At 36.1% G+C, this 14,373-nt stretch overlaps 1 long non-coding RNA gene across 3 annotated transcripts in view; it reads right to left on the minus strand.

Moving 5' to 3' along the window:
• LOC140696912 (uncharacterized) overlaps window positions 1-14,373 on the minus strand; it is a 347,036-nt gene that overhangs the window by 85,441 nt on the left and 247,222 nt on the right. For all 3 annotated transcript variants that reach the window (XR_012073581.1, XR_012073579.1, XR_012073580.1), the window contains one exon: window positions 617-738. This is a non-coding gene — a long non-coding RNA (uncharacterized lncRNA). The remainder of the gene's footprint in view (window positions 1-616; window positions 739-14,373) is intronic.

Here is a 14,373-nt window from a genome sequence, read left to right on the forward strand (position 1 = left end):
TTTCCCTTATTATCCACTGAAACCCTATTACCAGGTCTAAAAAAGTAATGAAGAAATATTTGTTAAATGAATGAATACTTAAATGTGCATGTGAGCTCAGACTGAAACCATAAGGCTGGCATGGAACTTGGAAGTCTAATGTCATAGCCTCAACAAGCTTCAGAACTAATTTGGTCTGTGAATCACCAGCATCTCTCACCTTTCTACCCAGCGATGGGACCTCGACCCAGCACAGACAACATTTTCAGGACCCTGAGCATTCACTGGATACCTCTTTCCATGGAAAGATAAGATGAGCTGCAACAAGTTTCTAGAAAATAGCCATTCCAGCAATGAAGAGTTCAGATCACACCACAGAGCTACCCCAAGATGTGATCAAGAATTTCAAAGAAAAACAATTGCAGAATAGTCTAATAGCTATTGTGTAAGTGAACCAAAAATGAAGTCACTGCAGAAAAAGGGAGTTTGAAAAAAGGCTTTCTATCAACCACTGGTTAACATTCTCAAGCAACTTGACGCAACTGTGTAAAACAGCGATAGATCAGTCAAGATGACACTCAGCTACAAATGAAATTCTTCAGCCACAGCTCAGAAGAAACTGTAACAAGATACTCACATTGCTGCTCCCCAGAACGAAGCAAATGACAAACGCCAGGTGTAGAGGTGACGGGTAGTTAGTTCTCTATTGTCTTTTCAGCCTCATCCACACACAGAAATATTGTTGCCATTCTTAGTTGTCTAGAAAAGAATAATGACATACTCAGAAAAATATTCCTCAGACATTTCTACAATGTGCAAATCTTAAAGATTTTTATTTCCACATATGTCTAACAAATCGTGGGCATTCACTCCAACTAACAGAATTAGATAGCCCAGTTTCTCAAAGTAAGATTGATACTACGTTGAAGTTTTATGTCAGCATTTGCTCAAAATAAAATTAATATGACAGGGGGAAAAAAACACATATTTTACTCAATCATCAGGGTGGAGTGGAATAGCAGAACCTTGGCTGGTATCTTAAGAAGAGTCAAGAGAGACTCAACATAACAACCAAGCTGCCTGACCTGGCACAGAGGACTTAGGCTTCTGATCCTCTTTGTTACATCAGAAATGAGGAACAGGAGTAGGCTGATCGGTGTCTCATCCTGGTTGCACGCAGAACCCAATGACTGTTCTAGGTTTGTTCGTTTGTAAATAACCCCTCATGAGAAATACTCTATTCTTCTCTGGATATTGTAGACAACAAATATTCTTCCTATTTGCCAGCCAGGCACCTGGAGATATTTTTCCCCCTTCCACATGGTACACATTCACCAAGCACAAGAATATTCCAGGAATAACTATATGATATATAGATAATCTTAATGCTTTGCAAACTCTTGTCTAGGACATGTTCACATTTAAAACATTTTAAATTTTAAAAAAAAGAAATGTCAATTTAAAGCACAAATAACAATGTAATTCTAAACACATCTAAAAGATAAATGTGTCCTCACATCACTTCATCCATTACATCAGATTGCCAATCAAGTCTTCAAAACTGTTTTAGAGTTATTTTCATTTAGTGTGTTCAGTGGTACTTGTTAGAAAATGATTTAGGCTAAAATCATCCCTTACACGATTAGACACAGAACAAGATCACATACAAATGACAATTACTAACTAGTAATTAAAATAAATCCCCAGAGGGAATACTCAAGTTAAAATTAAATAGCATAATTCTTTTTTAGCATTTTGTATTGAAGTACACTTGACATGTTGAATAAGTTAACACATATTTAAAGTTTAAAACACTTATTTAAAAACATCTGAAAAGTTTTGACAAATTTATAAATCCATAAAACCATCACCATAATCAAGATAATGAGCATATCCTTCACCCCCAAAAGTTTCCTTGTACTCCTTTGTAATCCTTCCCCCGTTCCTGTCTCCTCCCTTCCCCAGCAAACATTGATTTGCTTTTCACAAGTTTTACATTTTCTAGAATTTTATATAAATGAAACTATACAGTATGTATTTTTTTATTCTGCCTTCCTTCTCTCAGCATAAGTATTTTGAAGATCATCTACTTTATTGTAATATACATACAAACATACACATGTTCATGTACATGCTTATATACAGTGAGCAGTAGTTCATTCATTTTTATTGTACAGCAGTATTCCATGCTATAGATATACCACAGTTTGCTCATCCATTCCACTGTTGGTGGATATCTGGTTTGTTTCCAGTCTTTGGCTATTACAAATAAAGCTGCTATGAATATTTGTGTCCAAGTATTTGTAATGATGTGTGGTTTCTGTACTTTTGGGGTAAAATTTAGAATAATTGAAATTATTGAAATAAATTCAATTAGACATAGGTATACAGTTGACCCTTGGACAACGTGGGGGTTGAGGTGCTGACCCTCTGGGCAGGTGAAAATCCACATATAACTTGACAGCCACCCTCCAGTATCCTTGGCTCTGCAACTGTGGATCCTTTAATAGCACAGTATATGTTCACTGAAAAAAAAATCTGCATAAGCAGACCCGTGCAGTACAAACCCTTGTTGTTCAAGGGTCAACTGTATTTAAACTCTTAAGATTAACTGCCAAACTGTTTCCCAGATTGTTTGTACCATTTTACATTCCCACTAGCTGTGTTTGAAATTTCTTCTACATCCTCACCAACTCTTGGTAGGAGCAAACTTTTAAGTTTTAGTTACTGTACTAAGTATTTAATGGTATCTCATTGTAGTTCAGTTTGTATTCACCTTGGTCAATCTTTGCCCATTTTATATTAAGTTATTATATCAGTTTTGAGAATTCTTTATCTATCCTGCATAAAAATCCTCTATCAGATATATGGATATTTGCAGACATTTTATTTCAGTCTGTGCTTCATTTTTTACTCCTTTAAAATGCAATTCAAAGAGCAGACATTTAAAATTTTTATGAAGTACAGCATGTCAATTTGTTCCTCTATCGGTCGTAATTTTGGTGTCATATTTAAGGAATGTTTGCCTAATTCAAAGTGGCAAAGGTTTATTCTTAAGGTTGCTTTTAGAAGAGTCATAATTTTAGGTTTACATTTAACTTTATGATTTTTTTGCATTCAGATTTGCAATTTTCCAGCATCATTTGCTAAAAATACTAACGTATCTCTACTGAATTACCTTTGAACCTTTGTTAAAAATCAGTTTTCTCTCTAGTATTCCTTTTTCTTCAGTTTTCTGAAAGAGCTCAAATAGGGCTGCTATTATTTCTTTCGTAAATGTTTAGTAGAATTCACGAGAGAAGCCATCCAGGCCTGGAGTTTTCGTTGTGAGCTGGTTTGTAAATACAAATTCAATTCTCTTGATTCATTTTCTTTCTTTCTTTTTCAGTGAGTTTTAGTAGTTTGTCTCTTTTGTAGACATCTAAGTTATCAAATTATTTGGAAAACTTTGGTCATAATATCATTTTTCATTATTGTTTTCATTATTTTTTTAAAACTAAAGTATCTGTATTTGTGTTAATATTATTTGTCTATTGGTAATTTTTGTCTTCTCTTTTGTTCTAGTCTGGCTAGAGATTTATCAGTTTGATATATCTTCTCAAAGGATTATTTGACTTTGATTTTTCTTTATTGTGTTTCCATTTTCTGTTTTACTGGTTTCAGCCTTATTATTTCCTTTCCTCTGTTTTCTTGTATTTCATTAGCTCTTCTTCTAGTATCTTAAAATGGAAGCCTTTCTCACTGATTTGAGACCTTTCTTCAGTTCTAATATATACACTTAATACTATAAATTTCTCCCTAATTATTGCTTAAAACATTTGTGTTTTAAGTCATATGAAGCTCAAAACACTTTCCTTTTTGATTTATATTTGACCCATAGGCTTTTTAGATGTGTGTTAGTTTCCAAATATTTAAAAAAATTTTCAGTGGCCTTTCTGTTACTGATTTCTAATTTAATTTCATTATAATCAAAAAACATACTTGGTATGGTTGGAGTCTTCTTAAGTTTATTGAGACTTATTTTATGGCCCATATGATGTCTATCTTAGTAAATGTTTCATGTACACTTAAAATGCTACTGTTAGGGGCAGTGTTCTAAGAATACCAATTTGCTTATGTGTTGTTCGATTCCAAATTCTTATTGATCTTTCTCTAATTGTCCTAACATTTATGGAAGTGTTCTGAAATATCTGACTATAAGTGAAGATTTGACTATTTCACCTTTCAGTCCTATCAGTTTTTGCTTCTCTGAAACTCTTGTTTTTGAAGTTCTATTATTAGATATATGACTGTTGAGTATTATATGTGGTCTTGACTAACCTTCATTGTTAATAAATGGTCATCTTTATTTCTGGTAATACTCTTAGCTCTAAAGTACAGTTTTTATATTGTAAAATATATTTTTTCTCATAATTTTTTCACATGGATTTTTTCCCATACTTTTTTTTTGTATATGCTAATATTTTAATGTTCTTCCTTTGAGACTCTCCTTGGTATATATGAGCACATTTTCTTACAAACTGAGACTTAAATTATGTACAAGTCTTTTAATTTTAACAAGTTTCAAATTAAAATCACATAGATATGGGTTTCTTTCCTGTTTTATTTATTAATACCGTTTGATCCATCCCTTCACTTTTAACCTATTTGTGTTTTTACTTTTAACCTGTTTGGATCAACAGTTGAGTCTCTGAAACATTTTGTAATTGACAGATTTTGTATTAATGTCACTTGTGAAAATAAGATCTAACCTGAACTTTATAAGACAATACTTTACATACCTACTTTTAATACAAACACATATGCAAATATGACAGACCCTTGGAGAATTATCTCCTAGTATGATCTTGAGCCTACAATTATAAGAATCCTGTTAAGCACGTAAAAATAAGGTAATTTATCAAAATGTGCATTTCATGTATGATTTTTGCAAAGCCTGAGATGCACTTATACATAACAAATTACTTAATCTGTGAATGTCAGATATCAGCCCCTTTTTGGGGGGGAGGGGAGGTAATTAGATTTATCTATTTTTTTAGAGGAGGTATTAGGGATTGAACCCAGGACCTCGTGCATGCAAAGCATGGGCTCTAGCACTTTGAGCTATACCCTCCCACCTCAGTCCCTTTTTTTGATGTAAATTTGATGTAAATTTTTGATGGTTTGTGAGATGGAGAGAGACAAGAGAAAGCATATTTCATTTCTTTCATCAGTTCCAATCCTGCTCTTCATCCTAAGTGATTGCAAACTTCTCTAAAACTTTCTGCCTCTTCTCTTACTCCCTAAGGAGGAAAAAGAAAGCACTTACGGAGTGGCAGCTTTGGTGTCAGGCGCTGTAATAGGCCATCTTCCTTCTCTTTTTAAGGGTCTAACCTTTCTCCAGCTCCAAACCTCACATTCTACACATAAACCTGGATGCTATGCAGAAACTTAGATTTGGTAGAACCAAAATATCATCCCCCTATCCAACAACACAAAACCTCAGACTCAAGCAGATTTGAATTTTACTGATTAGACATAGGGGAACAACCAAAATTTAGCCAAGTATCATTGTTCGGGTTTGCAAACATTCTCACAAATTAGATCTAAAAAGAAAAGATGCAAGTAATTCATTCTCTCTCCCTCTCTCCCTTTGTGTGTATGCATATCTGCCTGTCTACTTGTCTCTCTCTCGGTTGCCCCACCCTCACCCCTTATCTTTATATTGTGATAAATACACCAATGGGAACCTTCAAAATCCATTTTTCATTTTCTTCAGGTAAAAATACAAATCCTTCTATATACACCTTATATTTTGCATGTTAAATCTGAATAAATGTAGAAAGCAACCTAATGGATTGACAAGAACACAAGCTTTTGAGACCGGGACAAGGTCTAATATAGAGAAGATCATTGCAAAATTTTGCACTCTTTTCCTTCCAGTCTTTTTTCCAAGTCTAGCATAAAATGTATTTTTCAATTACTGAATTTAGATAAATCTAACAATACTGAAATAATTACTTGAAAGGAAGACTTATTATCCAATCTCTACTTAATTTTTAAAAGCAAATTTAACAACTTCATTTGTGGTTTTAACATTATTTAAACTTACCCACATCTCTCATGACATTTTCAAACATTCAAAATATTATATAAATCTCTTTCTTCAAATGTATGTTTTTACCTTTGTCTGTCTTTAGTCAATGTAAAGAGATTATTTCTGTATAACATGTCTGATATTTTGAATATTTCCTTTTCACGTTGTTCTCTGAGAATTATAATGAGAGCAAATGTCAAGTTTATAAGATTTTAACAACCACATGTGCTCTCCATGCTAAATCAAAAATAAAAACCTATATTCTCCACCCCAGGTATCATCAATGATGCTTTAAAATAAATTTTAATTACATAATTTCTGGATTAGTCCTAAGGTTACGGAGTGAAAGTGTACAGAACACAGCACCTTTGCCAGGAAGCCTCAGCAGCATGGGGCTTGGGCAAGGTTTGCATGGTCTGCCCTTCTTGAATGCATAAACTTCCTAATGCCCTGAAAGAGGCCTCCAGGGCTCAGGTATTTAGCAGGAAGCCAGCACAATCCTGGAAGCAGAAGTACACTTTTGAGACAGGATAAACATGAAGGTATAAGAAGTACCTAATTAAGAGAGATTACAGTAGATCCAAACTATGAATAGGTTTGAGAATCCTGGGAATCCCTGAAAGTCTAGAGAGGTCTTAGGGCATAATGGGTAAGAACCTGTGCTCTGAAGTCAGACAGCCCTGGGCTTGACTTTCAACTTGTTCTGTCATTTACTGTGGGGTGTTGGAAACTTACTTAATATTTCTTAGGCTGCTTTTTTCCTATCCAAAATGGACACGATAATGCCTTCTATATAGTGCTATTTACTTGAAAGGTAATAATTTATTATTAAAATAATACAAAAAGCACCCACTGCAGCATTTCACAAATGTTAGCTATTATAATAATGATGATGTCAATGATGAGACAATGGTGTTTTCAGGCCAGCTTGGAGTCCAGCCAACCAAAGGCCTTGTCTATGGAACATTAAAACAAGAGGCCTGATATTTGGTTTTCCTATGTATAAATATGACAGATGAAATCTATTTGTTATTTACTTACAACTGTATTTTCTAATGAATTTAGTCAAAATAGGCTCTATGTGAAAAAGCACCCCAAGTCAGATTTCTTGGATTGGTTTTTTACAGATCAGTCCCCAAAATAAGGTTCATGTGGTAATTAATAACAAGTCAAACTTTCAGGAATTTAAGGAGATACTTAAATTCATTCACAAAGAATCACATTTAAGAATTATTCACACCAATAGTTTTCAATGTTTTAAAACAATATAAATGTGTAAAAAACAGGATTGGTTACTAAATCATGGAATATATAAGTATACAGACACATATTTCAAGTTCTTAAGCCTCATATTCTTGAAAAATAATACTCATGTTCAAAATATAAAAGGTATTTTAAATTACAAAACAGTTTGGACAGAGCCATATTTACTCATTTTTATTCATAAATACATATATGTATATATGTACGTTATCTATGTTATATATAACGTACATATATACATACACATATATACACATATATGGATATACATCAAAAACTTAGTGCTTGTTTTTTTACCTATGGTTACTGTAAAGAGAGAGAGTTATTTTCCTCCTTCTATTTTCCAAATTTCTAAAATAAGAATGCATTACGTCTACTATCAAAAAAATAATACTCTTGAGTTGACTGTTGTCCTACTGTATTAGTTTGCATATATAAAGCAAAATGTCCTGGGACACAAAGAAAAGTATTTGATGAAGACACCTTTCTAGGCTGGAAATGTCAGATTTGGTGAACATGCTCTTCAGGATGAGTTGGGACTGCAATGGACTGTAGATAAACTAACGCGTTTATTTAAAGGTTAAATCACTTTACTTACAAAGCTGCAAATTCTATCTACCAATGAATTCCCTGGTGAGGCTCATAATGATACACCCATAACTCTCTCCTAGCCAATCAGGCAGGCTGCAAGATTCTCCTATCTAGTATCAAGAAGAAAAGATGAATAAAATAAGTTTTGCTCTCTTTCTGTAGGGGAATCATTATGGGCTTAACATTAACTGAAGGATAATAATAATAATAAATACTAATGAGTTTTCATTTATGGAGTACTCCCAGAGAACACTGTCACTGCTTTAAGGTGTTGTGTTTGGTTTTCAGATGTTGTCGCCTTGCATCTCAACCTCAGCTGTATGAGGTAGACATTTACCATCACTAAGACTCAACAGATGAGAACACTACGGCTCAGAAATAGTCACATGTTGTAGGTTTGTATTTTGCATCCAGATCTTTCTAATGTTAAAGCCCATTTTCCATATACAACATTGTTTCCCTTATCATTAACTTACTTCTCAATTATCCCTTCACTTCCAGAATATTTCTGGGCAACTAAACCTTAATAAATCTGTCACTTCCATGCAATAATAATCTAGAAGCCTAATCAAGAATTTTGGAAAAGAGTGTCCTCTTTCCCTGCTGTATCAGTTTGCTAGGCTGCCGTAACAAAGTACCACAAACTGAGCGGCTTAAACAGCAGAAAATCCTCGTTTCAGAGATCAAGGTATCAGCAGAGCCATGCTCCCTGAAAGTGCTAAGGAAGAATCTGCTCCAGGCCTACGAAGGTAGTTCCTTAGTCTGTGGGCAGCATAACTCCGTCTTCACATGATATTCTCCCTGAGTGTGTGTGCCCTTTTTTATAAGGACTCCAGTCCTGTTGGCTAGGGGTCCACTCTACTTCAGTAGGACTTCATCTCCACTACAGCTGACCCTTGGACAACATATATTTGAATGGCCCAGGTCTACTTATACTCAGATTTTTTTCAACAGTAAATACTACAGGACTCCATGAGATTGGCTGAATATACAGATATGGAACCTCGCATGGGAAGGAACTGGTGATACACAAGAACTGCAGAAAAGAGGTCCAGCTATAAATCACATGCAGCTTTTCTACTGTGCAGACGGTCAGAGCCTCTAACCCCACATTGTTCAAAGGTCAACTGTAATAAGATCTAAAGCAACCCTCTTCCTAAATAAGGTCACATGCAGAGGTACTGGGGGTTTAAAGACAAGAAAGACCAACATTGTCTGGGGCAGTGAAAGTTCTGACTGAAAGCACACAGATAGGCTTGACAAGTCTTAGAAGCTTCTAGAATTGATCCACATACCATGCTTCTTTAGCCTGCAGATGAGAACGTGTTGGTCTGGAAAAGTTTCAAGTTTAGTCTGAGGAGGGAATTAAGACTGAGAAAAGAAGTAGAAAGAGATAAGCCTGGGGCAGGTTCATGGCAGCCTTGTAATGCAGGTGATACATTCTGAACTGTATTCCAAGGGTAAATATGAAGCCATGAGGGTTTTCACCAAAAGAAGTGCTAGAGAGTAAGACTGTAGCTATGGAAAGAACATTTTGTCCCTTTCTCTGCTTCTTTACTTTTTTTAAACTTTTTTTTTATTGAGTTATAGTCATTTTACAATGTTGTGTCAAATTCTCTGCTTCTTTACTTTAAGATGGTGGGGAGATGGCGAAAGCTGCTGAGTATCTTCTTCATAACCATTTTCACCCACTGGAAAATGCCAATGAAATAGTCAACCCATATAACTGATCGCTTACAAACAGTTAAGCAGGAACAAGTATCCACCGGGATGTGGGGTCACCCTAACTGCCCTACATTCAAACCTCTTCACGGGTTTTATAAGTCTTCCTCCTCTAATCTTCTGTCCATCTCACTAGTCTTTTTAATCCTACTTAAAATGCAGAAATGAATCCCAACTTTAAGTAATCAGCAAGAATGTGTGCATTTGGAAGGCTAGCGGATTATCATTCTCTTCATAATTAACCGTATCCTTTTTGCTTTTCTGGATACCACCACCTGCTACTGGCTCATTGCAAATTTGTATCTCATTACAATTCCTCAATACTTTCTGTTATACTTGGGTTTAGAAAGTCTTTGCTTCATAGTTATTCCACCTCAGAATTTTCCCTACCAAAATGTGTCTTGGTTTCAATGGATCACTTCTCTAATGTCCAGAGATCACTTTTAATTATTCCTACCTTCAGGCTGTTAGTCACAGAAATATCAGCCATAGGGTCATAAAAGACAGGAACTATGTCTCCCTAGATGGAGGAAAGTACACATATCTGAGTTCTTTCTAGATGGAGAAGCCAAATTATGTTATTTTTATTGCTGGTTTTCCCAGTTATATAACATATACAGGTCCTGTTATCACCACCTTTTGTAGGAGGAAAATGAGGAATCGGACATTGGTAGGACAGAATTTTCACTCATTCCCAGATTGTCCTTAATTATTTACTATCAGCTACCAAATGAAGTTGCTGCATGGGAGTGATTATTTCTTCTACCTTAATAAAAAAAAATAGTATTATAACAAAATATGGGACATTTATTCCAAAAACTGATTTAAAATCCTACAGTTTCTTGAAGTTAGCCAACATTTCTAAAGACAGATAGTGATTAACTTATGAACTAAAACATTACATTGACCTTGAGGTAGAAGCTAGGTCAGCAGAAAGGAACTCTGTTGTTACAAAAAGTAGAGTACAAACTGTAAAAATTACACTGGGAATAAAATGCCATTTCTAGTATTATTTTTATTTACAAATAAATAATATTATTTAAATCATAAATTAAAATATAGCTGGCATATACATACTTATTTATCTTCAAATATAATCATTTTAAAGCTCTTTTTTCCCCCCTGCTGAATTTCAGGTTTCTAACCATTTGTTGTATTTCTGCTAAATTTCTTTTTAGAGTGATACACAAGAAATGTCCTTTATCTGGGTTTTAGAACATTTATAAATATCTGGTTATATATAATTAATTTTGGTTTGTATTTTAAATGTTATTGCTTACATTTAAAACCACGTCTGTGTGTCCCTCTGCCTCCTTGGAAACTTCAGTGGCTTCTTCACTCTGCTTCAGTCATCCATGTCTATGCCTTCAGTCTAAAATTTGGCACCCTGACACTGAAATAGTAACTGCTAACATTTTCCTAAGCTCAGTGTCTTCTCCTTTCAGCATCTCTCACTCAGTTACTTACACTTTACTCAATATTCAACTTCATAGAGATTTCTGAGTCTTGTTCTGTTGATTTCTTTATCCCTTGGCAACGCTTTGGGTGTTTTTTTTCCCTTTTCCGTGTGTGTGTGTGTGTGTGTGTGTGTGTGTGTTTGTGTGTGTGTATGGATGCACATGAAGTGGGCATCTCTCTCATAATTGTCCATTAAGTGCTGTAGGTAGAATGGAAAGAGCCATTGCATTGGCATAAGGGATGTCCATCACTCATCCATCCCAGCTTAAGACTTCCAGGGCTGCAGGCTGAAGCCTGCACTGTGGTCACACCATCGGATAACAACTCAAGCCCTGGAATCACAGACGGGCTATCAGTAGCCCTGGGCCCGAGACCCATCCTGTATCCAATGTGAGATTGAGTCACCCCACGTCAGCATGGCAGCACTATTCTGACAGCTCAAACTCACATTATCCCCCAAAAACAAATATAGTACAGGCCAGAAGGAGTGAATTGCTCAACAAGCTGCCATTTCAGAAACTGGGCCCAGCCACAGAGATCCCTGGACAACTGCAAAGGCATGAATCCTGGGGGCTGCTGGTCAAGCCCACGTGTAGCACAGGGGATTGGAGAAACAGATCTGAGGGTCTAGGAGTCAGTCTAGCCTGAGGTATCCTGTCCAGAGAGCACTGCCAGCCCTAAGCACAAGAGAAGTCTCAGCAAACTGCAAAAGAGATAGTCCAAAGTGCAGCATTCTGAGACGCAGGGCTCAGAGCAGCCTCACTTGTCCAGGTCAAAGGGTGCTGAGTTCAAAAAAGGAACATTCTAAAAGAGAGCCTCTGGAAAGCAAGGGTCCCAAGTGCCCAAGGCCAAAGTTGTCATCCTCCCTCTGACCTATCCTCAGAAACCCTGCAGCATTCCTTCTGTCTGGTTTTACTGGACACAAGAGTGTCACTGTGGCCAGACCAGAAGCAACAGAAGGAGAATTAGACTCTATCTCGTGACAGAGGAGGTCAAGGTCACATGGCAGAAGAGCATGTAGGATGGACGACATTGTTGTGGCCATCTTTGGAAAACAGAATCTGCCACAACCACCCCAAGTGTGATGTTTGTCCACGGCACGTAGGGTTTTACTCCCATTCACTTTTCCAGATTCTTCAGCAGATTGTCAAATAACTGAATGACTCATCACCAACACTTGCGCCCTTCACTCCCTGGAGCCCGATGATAGAGACAGTGAACGTGAGAAAATGAAAACAAATGTCTGAAAACCAAGAAGGGGGTGCAATAAACAAATTCCATGTCTTGGCATACAACTCTTCACATAGTTATTTAATGATAAAAAGTACACAACAAAATTGTTTTCTACTCTTTCATGAGAAAAGTCAACTTCTGTGGAGAACTATGTTAAATTTGTCAGATCACTATTCAACTCTTTGCCATAAAACCTTTGCATAAAATGTAAAACTCTCCTATGCGAAGTTCAACACAACACAATAAAGAAATTAACACAGAAAACACAGCAGATAAGCCTTTGAGCAGAGCGGTCTGTATGCCAAGGATGGGATTACCTTCCAACGCCCAGGGCAGGGCAGCAAGGGCATCCTGAGAGTAAGGAATTGAGCTGCTTTAACAACAAAGATGAAATTAATAGCTTTAATCTGTTTACCTATTCTCATTCCAGACTGTTCCAGCTTACAATGTCTGGAAGTTTTCACTCTCAGAAAAAGTGCAGTACTTTATGGGTCTGTCATTTTTTTTTTGCTAATCCTCAGATGCTGAAAATCATTTTAAATCCATTCCTGTCATCTTGGATTTGCATAAGTGTCTTGCAAGAAAAGTCTAAAAAGGCAAAGGCTGATTTAGTGTGAATGAACATGCCATAAAACATTTCAAGCCTTACATCATTCATGTAAATCTTTCATGATGTAAAATTTTTCAACTTGCCAATAACAAGCATTTCAGCGTCGGGCTAGATGCAATCGCTAAGGCTGAGAAGGCGATTTCATTAAAATACTCCCTCTTGAGACACTTTTAAGTTTGGGGGAGGGTGGAAAAAAAGCATTTTCACTTTGGCCTGAAATGTGCAATCTGAGTCACGTATTTACATGATATACTAGTGAAGACGGGAGGAAAATTCTATGGGGCTTCGTAAAAATAATAAGGGAAATTCTATTATTCACGAGTGAGATGGGGGATGTTTCTGGTACTCAAATTCTGTCTATATTCAGATCACTTTGATTGAAAAAAAGAAGTTTAATTTAGTCAAGTAATTGAAGAATCACTTACATATTTGGAATCTGATTTTACTAAATCAGCCTTATTGTTTTTTCAAAGTGAGCACTTTTGTCCACTGTCACTCAGGGAGTAGCTTTCAGTCATGAAATGGAGATCTGACAAATCTCTAACTGGCTTACAAACACATCGCACAAAAAAAGCATCTGTTCTCCTAAGTACCAGTTTTTAATCAAACCCAAGTCATCTATTTATGGATTAATCCAATTTAGATCATGTCAAAATTTTCACTCCAATTTGTGCCATAAAAACAGCCATTAGAATAGCAACTGAATTTTTCAAAGTTTCAAACTTGCAGTGGCTTAAAGTCACCATTCCATGACGTTCCCACTGTACTGACTCGGCCCATTTGTTGTTCCTACTTTTAAAAAGAGAAATTTCATAAAAAGAAATAACTAAAAAGAATACTCAGAAATTTGGCAGATGGTAAGAAGCAAATAATCCCAAAAATACATATGTAAATAATATTCAAAGTTCTCCTAAAATTTATAAACTAGTACCATTGAAGGTGGAGAGAGAGAATTTCACTTTTAATTCTGTGACTAAAAGACATCACTCTGCTTTTGCTTTCAGAGTCTTATTGATGAAAGCTGTTCAGTTTTATTTAGCGAAGAGGCCATTAGCTGCTATCTCACACCCACGTGGGTAGCATTCAAGAGGCTGAGAGTAATAAGGCCCGTTTCCACCCCTGCCGAGGCAGACAGCCGTCTTCTACACAGTTTGTATTAAGAATTGTTAAGAAGGCACATGTCCAGCTCTTCGCCTGAGAGCCACAGGGACTACCATTAGATGTATTGTTGTGGATGGATTATTCTTTTAAAATATTTTTCTCTATCTAATTGCCACAAACATACACAACATAGCTACTATATTGAGTGAGGCCCCAACTGGTAAATTTGGAACCATTCTTATCCTCACTCCCACTCCCAGCCCCGCCAGGCACTGTTTCTGCCGAAAGCTGGTGAACATTACTATTGAAAGGGGTGAAGCCACACGACATCTAATGTAAG

The sequence above is a fragment of the Vicugna pacos genome, chromosome 6 (genome assembly GCF_048564905.1).
Source record: "Vicugna pacos chromosome 6, VicPac4, whole genome shotgun sequence".
NCBI classification, from domain to species: Eukaryota; Metazoa; Chordata; class Mammalia; order Artiodactyla; family Camelidae; genus Vicugna; species Vicugna pacos.